General features: G+C 29.6%; 1 protein-coding gene across 1 annotated transcript in view; it reads right to left on the reverse strand.

Annotated features, from left to right (window-relative positions):
• LOC121114297 (uncharacterized) overlaps positions 1 to 12,574 on the reverse strand; it is a 53,172-nt gene extending 40,598 nt beyond the window's left edge. Inside the window, exon 1 of the mRNA XM_040708221.2 lies at positions 11,971 to 12,574. The gene's annotated coding sequence lies outside the window, so the exon portion shown is untranslated. The remainder of the gene's footprint in view (positions 1 to 11,970) is intronic.
• Between the last annotated feature and the right edge of the window lie 633 nt (positions 12,575 to 13,207).

Raw genomic sequence — 13,207 nt, forward strand, 5'->3', positions numbered from 1 at the left:
TCACAATAAAGTAATATTGTAGCTTTTATTTTGATATAATACAATCAACTACTTCATCAACACTGATGGGTATTAATTTGATTCGCAAAGTTTGTATAAAGTTATGAATATTTTATAAAAAATTTTATTAAAAATTAAAATGAAATCTTGGGTATTTAAATACTAAGGTAATAACTTTTCAAAGCGAATAATATATTATTGCCATTGAAGTAGGAGGAAAAGGACCTGGACTTTTTAAAGATATTTTAAGATAACCTTTGTTACTATATATATATACAAATTAAGTCAATTTATATAAATAATTGTATAACGGTGTTGATAATTTTGGAATAAGCCTCCCTCTCTCAAAATGATGGAAGCAATCAAAACTTATAGGTACTAATTTGATTCCTAAAATTTGCATTCATTCATTAATATTTCATCATAAATTTTTTTTATGTTGTTACTATAAGAATAATAAATTATATCTTGTTAAAACCACAAAGTGACGTTGTTAAGATTATTTTAAAATAAGGAGTAATTTTTTCATGATGTCGAATATTTAAATGAGTATTTTTAGCTCTTTAATTGCTATTTACGAGTACAAAATTGATGAATAGCTTAAAAAATGATACATAATTTAAATTACTGAATTATTATAATCATTTAACTATATATCCAAAAATTAAATTCGTTTTATTTTTGGCGGGTTTCTTTTTTCCTCAGTTCACTAACTGTGATATAAAAAGAATGTTCACTAATACAAAGTTAATATTTCTAGTTAAAAAAAATGAACAAGTACCAAAATATCAATACCTATTTTATTAGGGGAACCTGTGCGTGATAAATCTAACTTGTACGGTAAGTAGTTTGTACAAGTTGAACCATAAAAAAATGATATGAATCCTTTTGTTTAATGAATAATTTTTATAATAGAATGCTTAAAATTTCATAAAATAGTCTATATATTAAGGGTGGGATATTTGACATTTCGAATGAAAATGATTACTACATAATTAATAAGTATTCCGTGGCACATGATAAAGATCAAATGTTAAGAGTTCCTTCAATCATGTATAAATAATTAAATTTAACAGATAAAGATAAAATAACATTAAGTATTATTTGACGTACAACTCCCAATTTTCTATCAGTCGCACACTCACACGTGGCATATGCTTAGAAAATGAAATTTTTTAGGAGTAATAAGTATTGCACCTTAATATTTGGGACTAGAATTTTTTTTTTTTTTCGAAAAATATATTTCTATTTGACGCTTTAGCAAAGACTGAATAAACCACTAATTATCTAATTTTTTCTACATTAGAGGCATAATTGTACGAATATTACTGGTTTAGCCAAATATGGGGGAGGTTGCAATTGAAATATGTAGCCTGTCAACACAAAAGAAGGCTAGAATGTTTTTGTTTTTTTCAAAATTGTGTCTGTTTAACATTCTTATTCTTCGACGAATAGTTATTGTAAATTTACATCCATACATTTAAGTCAATTATAGGCCTTGTATTCAAATTGTGGGATAACTTAAGATACCCAAGAATTGTATTTATAGTTTCCAACCTATATTTGATTTAAATGACTTATATTGGACCTGATAAGGCCCTTTTCAACAATAAAATCTCTCAATTTATCACAACAGTCCATTTTGGCTAATTTAAGTAGAATTTACGACACATCCAAAGTGTTTATAAGAATAGCTTGTTGATATAAATAATTTGAGGAATTGATATTTAATTTTGAATTCGTTTCAATAAATTTTGTATTCGTTTCAGTAGATTTTGAATTCGTTTCAATAAATTTTGTATTCGTTTCATAAAATTTTGTTCATATCAATTTGAGAATTACAAAAATTCCCCTAATAAATGCGTATGTTTAATTCAGAAAAATAAAATATTTTACATCAACACATAAATAAAGTCAAATGACTGTTACTGTCATAAAAAATAAAAACTTATGGGATGCAAAAATTGTTTTATTTACAATATTTTTGATAACAAATACTCTATGACAGATAAAAAAAAATCAAATTCCCACATTTACCTTTCTCATAGCTCAATAATAAATATTAATATATCAAAGTGATATGTTTATTTTTCACTAACCGTGTTAATACAAAGACGGTCACTAATAGAGGATTGATGGTTAATTAAATAAGATGTTATACGAAGAAAAAATCACAACGCGTACAAAATCAAACTAAAGTCTCCATCTGTACAAATTATAAAAATATTAAATGGATTAAGATGATTTTTTGCATTCTAACCTTTAAAATGCATTTTTTTTTTTTTGACATAAGGCTACTTTTTTTCTACACTATTTGCTGTAAATTAAGATTTTTTTTTTTTCATTTTAAAAAAAGAAAAGAATAAAAAGAAAAAGAAAATTTGACAATTTTTTTATGCTTGTGAGATAACGCCGGGATCAAGCCTAAGATATAGGATGGAACATTGATTGTAAAAATATTTGTTAATTCATTTTATCAAATGATCTCTCTCTCAGTTCCATCTTTCCTTTCTTCTCCTTTTTGTTTTGCTGTCTTCAATTAAAGAAGAAAAATATACTATGAGACATTGTATCTTATCTTCTTCTTTTTTTCCGTGAAATTCTGCTCTGGTTTCTTCTATCTATGGTATATATTTTGAAGTATATTCTTGAGGATATATTATGTATTTTCTCTGATTTATCTATAAAAAATGCGAGATAAGGGAATATTTATTGGGGGGGGGGGTACTTAAAAGTATGGGATTTCATATTATATCAAAGAGTAGCAAGGCAAAATATTTTACTGTGTGCAACTGGAAGTATGGACAATTATTCTTTGAATTATATTAAGTTTTTTTTTTTTCTAGGCCAAGAGGATAGACTTTATTCATACTTTTAGGCATTCAATTATAAGCTTCCATAAATCATATTATATTAAGAGGTTGTTGATATCTGCTCCGCACTTCATTTTTTTTTTTTTTTTTTTGTATATTTTGTTGTAGAATATAGCAGTGGGTTATTTTTGCCGTTTAGAAAATCAAAATGTGGGAAAGAACCCTACGGATATCTTTAATATTAGAATGGTCTCCAAGAATACGATCTAAGACGTATAGGACAAGATCGAGACTAGTCAGTAACTCAATTAGTAGCTTATACCACCTACCTAAAAGTTCCAAACAGATAAACGGACACCATGGACATCGGGCTTAAGAGTTGAGTCTCCGTACAGTCCACAGGCATTGAATTATTTATTCCTAAGTATTTGATTTCTCATTGGTCTACGTCTAACAGCATTGACGTCATAGTTCAGGGTGGAAGTGGCTGAAGAAAAGCTATTTACAATGGTATATGTAGGGTTTTAAATCAATTGCGTTTTCGGTATATAAAGAAAAGAAGCCGAAAATTAACATGGTAACCATAACAATTTGAAAAAAAGTTGTCAATACGTCTCATTAAATTAGCTATTAGCTAATATATTAGTAACCATATAATAAGAATAGATCAAAATGAAATGATAGTATCAATTAATTGTAAGTCATTAGAATTACTAATGTTCTAATTAAATTTAAGACAAAGAAATTGCAACTGGTATAGTTTGCTTATACAAGTTACAATTTGTACACAATATATCCAAAATGTTTGGAATGAGTATCATAACAAGTAAAAAAAAGAGAAAGAGAATTAGAGAGACGGAGAAAAAAGTCCTTTCACTTAAAAAAAACACCTAAATGAATAACTTTGTTACACAGTTTTTGGAGATTCATTGAAAAATAAATATCATCTTACAACACACTATTCATTGACGTCAAACACTCCCTTGAGACTTTTTCAATGTATTTATTTCATGTAATACACACTAGGTGGATACATAATAGATTTATATTAAAAGTACTCTTTTGTTCATATCCTATAATATACAATTATAACATCTGGTGCCCGTCAAGACAAAAGCAAGCTGTAATGTGTATTTTTTTTCAAAATTAAATTTGTATTTTTACATGTGCTCAAGAATTAATAAATATGTGGCTCATCAACACAAAAGTAAGCTAAAACGATTTCTCTCAAAATTGAGTGAATTAGATTTGTATTCAGTTTATATCAACTAGAGCAACATCACTGTTGCAATTTAATAATTATATATTGTTAGATTTTATTTGAAAGGGGTCATTTGATCGGACACAAATTAAGTTTCATAAATTAAATAAAGGTTTTAAACTTATGATTATAGGCAGACGGTCCCGTTAGAGCATTTCATACAGCTTACGAAAATTATCCAATATCAATAATAAAATTAAAATGAATAAGTAAAAAAAATAGGTGGAAATATGCCTTATTTGCTTGAATTTGTTGATATTCTAAATTTTGTTTTTAGGGTAGGACTGACATGGACTGCATAATAATCTCTGGAGGAAGTGAATCATTTGTCACCAATTGTTTTGTGACTGGTGCTGGGTAATATCTATTGATGCCAATCTGGAGCAATTTGGGCATGTTAAAAAAAGAAAACAAAAAGCAACATGGTAACCCTGATATTTTGAAAAATATTTTGGAAAGAGCAGCTTAGCATTCATGACTTTTCATTAGATCACGTACAAGGAGCCGTGAGGGAGAAGAAATGAACACAGAACCTAGTCCTTATATAGAAAGGAATTATAGCCTCGAATGACTGCGATGTCGGTAATCAATTCTACTCTATGTCCAACAAAGACTTAGACTATGATTCTACAACCAACCCCCATACTTAATCTCCGCCTTTAATAAGTACACATACTCATGATTAAACTTTATACATAGATATTCTCTCCTACAAAATGAAAGGATAATTATAGCGGGTTTAGAAAATAAAAATAGAATGTTCAAATTGCCAACTAGAATAAGCTGCTCCCACTTTCTATGACAAGTTGCAAACCCCTCTCGTTATATCTTCCTTCTTTTTGCATCACACGTCTTTACATTAATCAACATTACCTCTACACTAAATGATTCTTCAAATTGTCAGGGTTACCATGTTGATTTTTGGTTTCTTTTTTTAATCCTCATTCTACACATGATTTTCATCATTACTTATGGCCAGAATAAGAAAGGGCTCAAAAAGAATTAATGGCAACTACTAGAGCAGAGCTCTCCTTCAACTCCCAAACTTACTTCTTTGAATGTCTCACACAGATCTGTCTGTAATGTCGAAGTTCTCAACACTATTATTTTTATCCTGAAAGTTAGTGGGATATTATAAAATCACTTTACAGCTAGTGTTTCATTGGAAGGACATATGAAATGATATTTTTATCTCATTTTGACTAGCAGCCTAAAACTGTTGAGAACCAGGTTGTTTTAAACTGTGCAGTTAAAATTCTTGAGTTCTTCAGCTCATCCTAGTAATTTGATTTTGAAAGAACCTAATTGGCCGAAATATATCTATTAAATATTGGACTGTTTGTATATACGTTGTAAAAAAAGGACATTACGCGTTTGTCAACACAAAAGCTATATTGAACAAAAATTAAGAAAAAAGAAATTACCATTGCACTATTTTACTTACTGAATATAAATAACTCATTATTTAATTAACTTATTGTAGTCAATTATGGACTTCATATCCTAATTTCAGGGATGGAAACTGATACTTAGTTATACTCTACAGCCTTCATTTGATATATTAGACTTTTCTTAGTTCTATATGGCCTTTGAAATAACATCAGAAAGGGTCGTTAGAAAAGTCCGTGCAAAGCCCTGGAGATGGTACTACTAGAGAATATCAAGGTTATGTTTAGTTAGTAACTTCTCTTGGAAGAACACACACCAACTTTCAGCTAGATTGGTCGATTTCTTTCTGTTTGGTACTCGTTTGAATTGAGTGATTTTCAAAAAATGGACGAAAAAGAGTTTTGTGTGTTGAATAAACTTTAGATTATGCAAGACAAAACAAAAAATTTTGGAATGGCCATACGGGCACAAGTGACGCTGGGTACTCTGTTGAGGTTCCTACTCCAGAAATCATTGATAAAATTGAGGATATCCTGAAGAATGACAAAAGAGTCAAGGTGTGTGAGATTGCTAGTCTTGTGGGCATCACGAGTTGAAACCTATTTCCATTAATTTTGCGACCACAATTGCTGAGGTGTGAGCACTGTCGTTATGGAAAAGGATATTTTTCTACATAAACCTTTGATAGTTTTAACCTTTTCTAGATTTTAGATAGTCCATGAGGATTGCTTATTCCTAGCAAATCAAAAAGACAGTCGTCATAATCTTTCCGACCTATTCTTCGATTCAAAAGAATGCCAAACAGAAGAAATGGACCGATTTGGCAGAAAGTTGGTGTGTGTTCTTCCAAGAGATGCGACTAACTAAACATAACCTTGATATGCGATATTAGTGTCATCTTTCGGACTTTTAAAACGAACCTCGTATTTTCTTCTTTTTCCTATATATGATCTAGAATTTTGTCAATCTATAAGTTAAATTTGCCGCGCCTCTTAAGTATTTATCAAAATAGTTTAGTAATATAAATGTTAGACAATTAGATAAAGAATACAAATGCACTCAAGACTCATTTTTGAGAAAAATCATACTAGCTTGTTTACATTGGGATTTCTTAGTTTCTTGATTCTTATTAAAGATTATTTTTGTTTTAATTCACGCAACATTCTGTGAACTTATTTCATTATCAGATAGAAAAGTTCCCATTGCACCAGAAATATATTCAGATAAAGAGTTCATTAAAAGCTTTTTATTGTTTATAGATCGGAATGTCAGCAACTATTTTTATAGGGGATTTTTAATGGGTCAAAGATATTAATGAATGATCTGAAATAGCCCAATGAGTTCGAAGAAAATGATATTATTATGTACATTATATTTTTTTATCGACTTTTATCTATTAGTGTTATGACTTGGTCCGAGATCAACTATTTTGGAATGGGTCTGAAATAATTTTTCCTACTTTTTTCTAATTTTAGATAGATATACCAGTCAAAATCGCGGGCTCTTTTAATTAATAAAGCTATGTATAACTGTCTGTTCGTGTGATTGTATATATATTTTTTACGTGTCGGGTGAACACTCAATTTTAACAACCACTTCCAATTGAGAAAATAAAAACGGAGTGAATTTAAAAAATACTAAATGTGAAATATAATGAAATTTTTTACATGTAAAATATGAGCTCATTTTTAAAAATGAGCTCATATTAAAAAAAAGAAAAGAAAAAGGAAAAACTTATATAAAAACTTGGGAGAGCTCGACTATTCCAGTTGGTTTTCGGTTAGTAAATCCAAGACTGTTTGAGACCGTTAGGATTTTTGTTGGACCAAACTAATTCGGTCCTTAAAAAAAGTTATATCTGGACCGGTCACATTGAAAAAATACGTCCTATTTAAAGTCATTTAGATTGCCAACCCCAATTATAAGGCCGCCACCCACGGGACCTAGCTTTCAGAGCCCAGGTAGCATTAACTAATAAAATAAAATGGAAACTTACATACACAAAACAATACATGTGCCTTTAGACGAGGCATAGCAACGAGTGTGTGTAGGTAACCCACATTCAGTCAGCATTTTAGAGACTGAAGTACTCCCTGGCTCACCACGTTATATTACAAACAAATATGGAGCGGTTATTATCCTTATTTTATTATTGAAGAGAAAATATCTAAGTATTGAGTAGCTACAACTGAGTGTGCTCATGAAAAACAAAGAACCACACTGAGGATTTCCTGGGAAGTGATCTTCTGTATTATTAAAGCAAAATTTGTTTGTTCGTCGACACCTAGTAACCCTGGGTAATATCTTGCACTACCACAAGTACTATAACTTACATATATGTATGATAAACAATCATATTCTTAATTATATACAAAACAAGGGAAAATTTGATTTTTATAATAATTTTTTTTTTACATCATAAAGAATCTCCAGAAGGGACATTAAAATACATAACTTCAGCTTAATTAGTTCGAATTTCGAAAAAGCCCAGTAGCATATAATATAATTAGAGTCCCCATTATTTTTTTAATCCATTAGGTTTCTAATTCGATGCAAAGCCTTTTGCGCAATTTGGTTTTAAATGTGTGTCAATTTCTTAATTATATATTGTGATATTTTCATGATTAATCACCCTTATCATAAAAGTGAAATTTGTTAATCATCAAAAAATGTCTATAATATAAAGCTTAAAGAGTATTATTACTTGATGATTAAGGATTTGAAGTGAAAAAAAGGAAAAAAATGTGGAGAATGAACACAAAAACAATTTTGAGCTCAAATCAAATCAAGAATAGGAGAAACATCTATTTTATTTGTTAAAATTATTTATTCTATGGACATGCATACAATTCAATACTTTATGGACGTAATTTGTTCAATTATGTGCATTGTATTCAAATTTCTGGGATACTTTCATATATCCAGAAATGTTAGCTATAGTTTTAGACAGTAAGGTCCAACCTTTTAATATATTGGGCCGCATTGCCATTTGAAATATTTTAATGGGCCGCAGAACCTATTAAATTAAGTTCCATGGAAAATGGTTTCATAATACAAGACTAGTGAATAGAAATTTATTTCAAATTTAGTCTAAATATAAAAAAAGGACCAATATGGCAACCCTGTTTAGAGGCGTCCGTAAGATTATATTTTGGATGGGGGAGGCTTGGTTTTTATGATGATCGAATGACATTTTTTCTCCCTGTTTTCTCATTAAATTATTTGTCTCAGAAAATAAGAAATGACGTCAATTTTTTCATTGTTTTTACGTATTATGCGCACGTTGTACGCGATTTGATGATATTGTGACGAAATTGATAAAAATAATACTCGGACATCCCTGGTTTAGAACATTTCATTTAATACATGAAAATAATATTGGCCCCATATGGTCTTTAAAAAAAATTCTATCAATTTTTATTTATTTCATTGTGACCAATACCTTTTTTTGTACATTAAGTGCAATTTGCAGCTCCTTCAAAGGATTTATCAGAATATTTGGTTAATATAAATTAAGGCTAGTTATTCGGTGAAGATACAAATATAATCACGCATCAATTTTAAGAAAAATCATTGGAGCTTCCTTTTGTATTGATGGGCCGCATATTCATTTATTTTTGAAAACAAATAAAGTTTTAGAATCAGAATATTCTGTATTTAAAGAATACAAATGTAATTTTGAGAAAAAATCCTTGTAGTTTGATTATGTGTTGACAAACTAGAGATTTACTTATGTATTTTTAAAAATAAATACAGTATGACGATTTGTCCTTCAAATGAGTGACCATTTTTTGTTTAATAAATAGTATTTGAAGCGTTTTTCTTAGATGCTGTACAATATTTGATGTTGTCAATACGGAAAACAAAAAAAGAAAACTTGAAAACAATAACAAAATGCCAAGAATTCTTGTTTTGTTCTAAGATTTACTTTAGATATTTTTAAAATACAAGCATTCTAACTCCTACTAATGAAATAAATATATTTTTTAACCTGTACTGCAATAACAAAATAGAATAAACAAATAGTATGTTGATTAGATAATTGTTTTACTAAAATTAATTTTATATCTGTTAAAATATTAGAGTGGATGTGTCGAAAAATAAAAAGTACATTACCAATCCCTCCATAGATATTTGTTGGTAGAACTGTAAATTTTAAGCATATTTTAACGTGCGAGATTTTTTTTTAGGTTTTTGAAAATCTAAACATTGTTTTTTTCTCATAAAGATGTAATACAGTGGTCCCCAATCTTTCAAATAACGCGACCTATTTTAGAACAAACTATCAAGAATCAAACCCAATTCTTAAAATATATTATACATATATACGCAGAGTATTCAAAACGTAAGATGACTGTGAATTTTTTTGAAAAAATATTAATTTAGTCATCAATATTTATGTTGTCTCCTTCAAAGATATCGCCCTCTGATAAAATATACTTGTGCTAACGCTTTTTCTAATCCTCGAAGCACTTATTATAAGCCTTGAACTCTGCCAACGATGCAGTCTTTATCTCCTCAATCATTTCAAATCTCCGTCTTTCATAGGTATCTTCAGTTTTGGGAACAAAAAAAGTCAATTGGGGTCAAATCCATTGAATATGGTTGCTGAGGTATGATTGTGGTATTGTTTTTTGCCAAAAAAATCTGACGCAAGGAAAGATTAGTGAGCAGAGACGTTATCGCGATGCAAAATATATATTCATTTTTTTTGTACAATATATTGCAACTAGTATGAGCCTGCCCGTTCCACAGGTGATGAAAATAAAAGAATAATGTGATGTCAATAAACTAACCTACTCATAAATTACCTAAAGTGAATATGACTTACTACATGCACCAACTACGTAACAATTTTAAAATTACTTTACCTCCGAATAAATTAGTATCTTGCGTAATATCCAAAGCTTCTATAGAATGATTATGGGCCATAGCTCCTTCAAAATATTAGTTATACAATGTCACTATTTGGCTTTATTGAACAGATTAAATTTTCATAAGTGTTCATTTGAATTGCAGAAATCCATCACGAATTCACTGTTTAATGCAATCTCCCCTTCATGTTACTACCTGAAAAATTATTGAGCAGATTGTAATCTAATAAGTGTTCTATTGAATTGCAGTATTCCAAGATGAATTAACTGGATATTGCAATCTCCCCATCCCTTCTAATTTTTAATAGTAGAGTGTTGAACAAAAAATGTTACTTGCAGAAAAAATGGAGGAGGAGGAAGATTCAAAAGTTTATTTCGGTATCTTCAAGATTATGAATTATGGATGATTTGTTTGTGAAATAACTATCATTTTGTAAATTCTTAATGCGCGAAGAAAATCAAGCGGGCTCCATAATATTTGTGGTAATTAAGAAATATTTTACTAATACATCGCTCAATACGGAATTGCTGATGCTTTTGAGTCCAGAATGACCTCTTTAAACATCTTTGACTTCTGATAAGAAGCATTGACCACCATTGACACGATATTATTACTTCTCTTACAAAAAATAATGCCACTAAATGAAAAAAAACCAAGAGATGCTGCCAATTTTTGTAAAACTTAGTCAGAAATGAGCTATGTTGGCAATTTCTGTTGGAGGAACAACAGCTGTGGCACGACCAGATCAAAACATAACCAAATCATAATCAATAATGGATCAGACGAGGGTGTTCAGTGGCATAGATACAGGATGTCATAACAGATAGGAACACCACTGAGTAGGTAGGATTAAGGTCTACCTGAAAATCTTTTTTTAAAGTTTAATTTTTGCAGAAAACAAGTTTCGAGAGCCGTATATCCGTGATTTGTCGAGTTTTTGCATTCATGATACCCCTTAATTTTCATTGTACTATCTTTTTTTATTTTTGGTTAGTATCTCCCCCTTCTCTCCCCCCCCCCCTTTACAAATACTTTTCCTAGATAGTACAATAAAAAAAATGACTTTGCCTAAGTATAAGGCATCTTAATTAATTTTTGCCTTAATACATGCAATCTTAATTTTTTTTTTAAATGATCTTAGGTCAACATGGGCCATATTTAAGCCTCCTGTACAGGTCTCAATATGATACTAGGAGTCAAAATTGTATTTTTTATATTTTTCAGTATTTGGTTTATCAGTGCAATATATTGAGGACCTTGTTTTTAATCATTGGGATCAAAGGATCTATGATGTGCTATGATGATATTAAGACAATATTCCACCTTTTGTTCAACAACTATCACTTCAACTATTGATAAATTTTACTGTTATGTTTGATACAGTGTACTACGCTAAAAATGGCCTGAGAAGTATCAAAAATAGATAATGTCTGTTTTGTCTTTTTTATTTGTTGTCTTATGCAAAAAATTGTTTATGTGGAAGGAAAAAAAATATTTATTGGGACAGTTAAACGGATTTAGTTTGAAATTAAAAGAATTTTAACTCTTATATACAAAATGAATACTTTTCTGTACCTCGTAATTCAACAACAAATAGATTTAAAAAAACAAAAAAAACTCTAAATGACTTACCCGGCTTTTTATTATTGTTCTTCTTTTTTGTTATTTTTACTATTCTTAGATAAGTCGTTGTTCTTGGAATGATATATTCAGCTGAAGGCTTTCTTTGTTGTTAAACACTCAAAAATAATAATGAATAATCAGAGATAATTAATTGCAATAATCCTTTGCTTCTTTCAGTCTTTAGATTCGGTTGGAATAAGCAGCTTTTACAAAGGGATATTGAAGGAGTTCTTATTGTTAGAAGAAGAAAAATAAGGAGACAGAACTTCTAGTTCATTTGTTGACGAAGTAAAATAACGAAATAGATAATGGAATACACCCAGATCCTTCTACAGAGAATACCGGAAAGTAACTGATACATCAAAGCCTGTTTCACGCTTAAAAGGAGTGAGAAATTATAGAGAACATAGTACACTGGAGAAGAAGCGGGCGAGGGATGCAAATTTCAATCCCTCCTTCCCTATACGTTGTAAGGGTTATTCGCCATTATGAATATATCTGAACAATTGGAATATGTCATTTTTAGAAGGTTATTTCATAATTGTAACAAATAAAAATATTAAATATTATTTGTCAAATTGAGGAATGCAGTATAGTAGTATTTATATTGACTATGACATCATCGATGCCTTTCTCTACCTCCTTGAAAGCAGAAAAGGAAAGAAAGCCGTGTTCGTCTGTAGCACTCTCCTTTTTCTTTTTCTGTTCTTCCCTTGTCTTCAGGGGGAGGGAAGAGGGGGGAGTGATAAGAGAAGAAAAAGAGAGTGGAAAAAGGAAGGGATGTGTTTCATCATTACGTCATAAAAGCAAAAATAAATATGTATCTACAATAATATACATATATTTTATTGAAAAAAAATAAATTTGTAAACCAGTGAAGCGTTTTATTTCTTTCGACTGTTTTATTTTGTGTGTGTTTTTGTTTCTATTATTTCATACCCATACTACACATTGTATTCTCTTTTTACAATCGTTTATACAATTTTTTCAGATTTCATTTAAGAAATACCTTTCCTTTGTGAGCTGTCGCTTTAGATATCTACTTATCTATGTAATTAAGGCCATAATAATCGTAAAAAATACAATAATAACAAAAGGATATTTTAAGATATTTCCTTAATGAGAAATTCCTCGTAAAAGAAAAAAAGGGAATTTGGGTCACTGTTGATTTGTTTTGAAATTAATGATTATTTTGTTGTTCAAGTATGGCGTTATTTAATTAATATAGGAAAGTCACAGAATCAAT

The sequence above is a fragment of the Lepeophtheirus salmonis genome, chromosome 3 (assembly GCF_016086655.4).
Source record: "Lepeophtheirus salmonis chromosome 3, UVic_Lsal_1.4, whole genome shotgun sequence".
Lineage (NCBI taxonomy): Eukaryota > Metazoa > Arthropoda > Copepoda > Siphonostomatoida > Caligidae > Lepeophtheirus > Lepeophtheirus salmonis.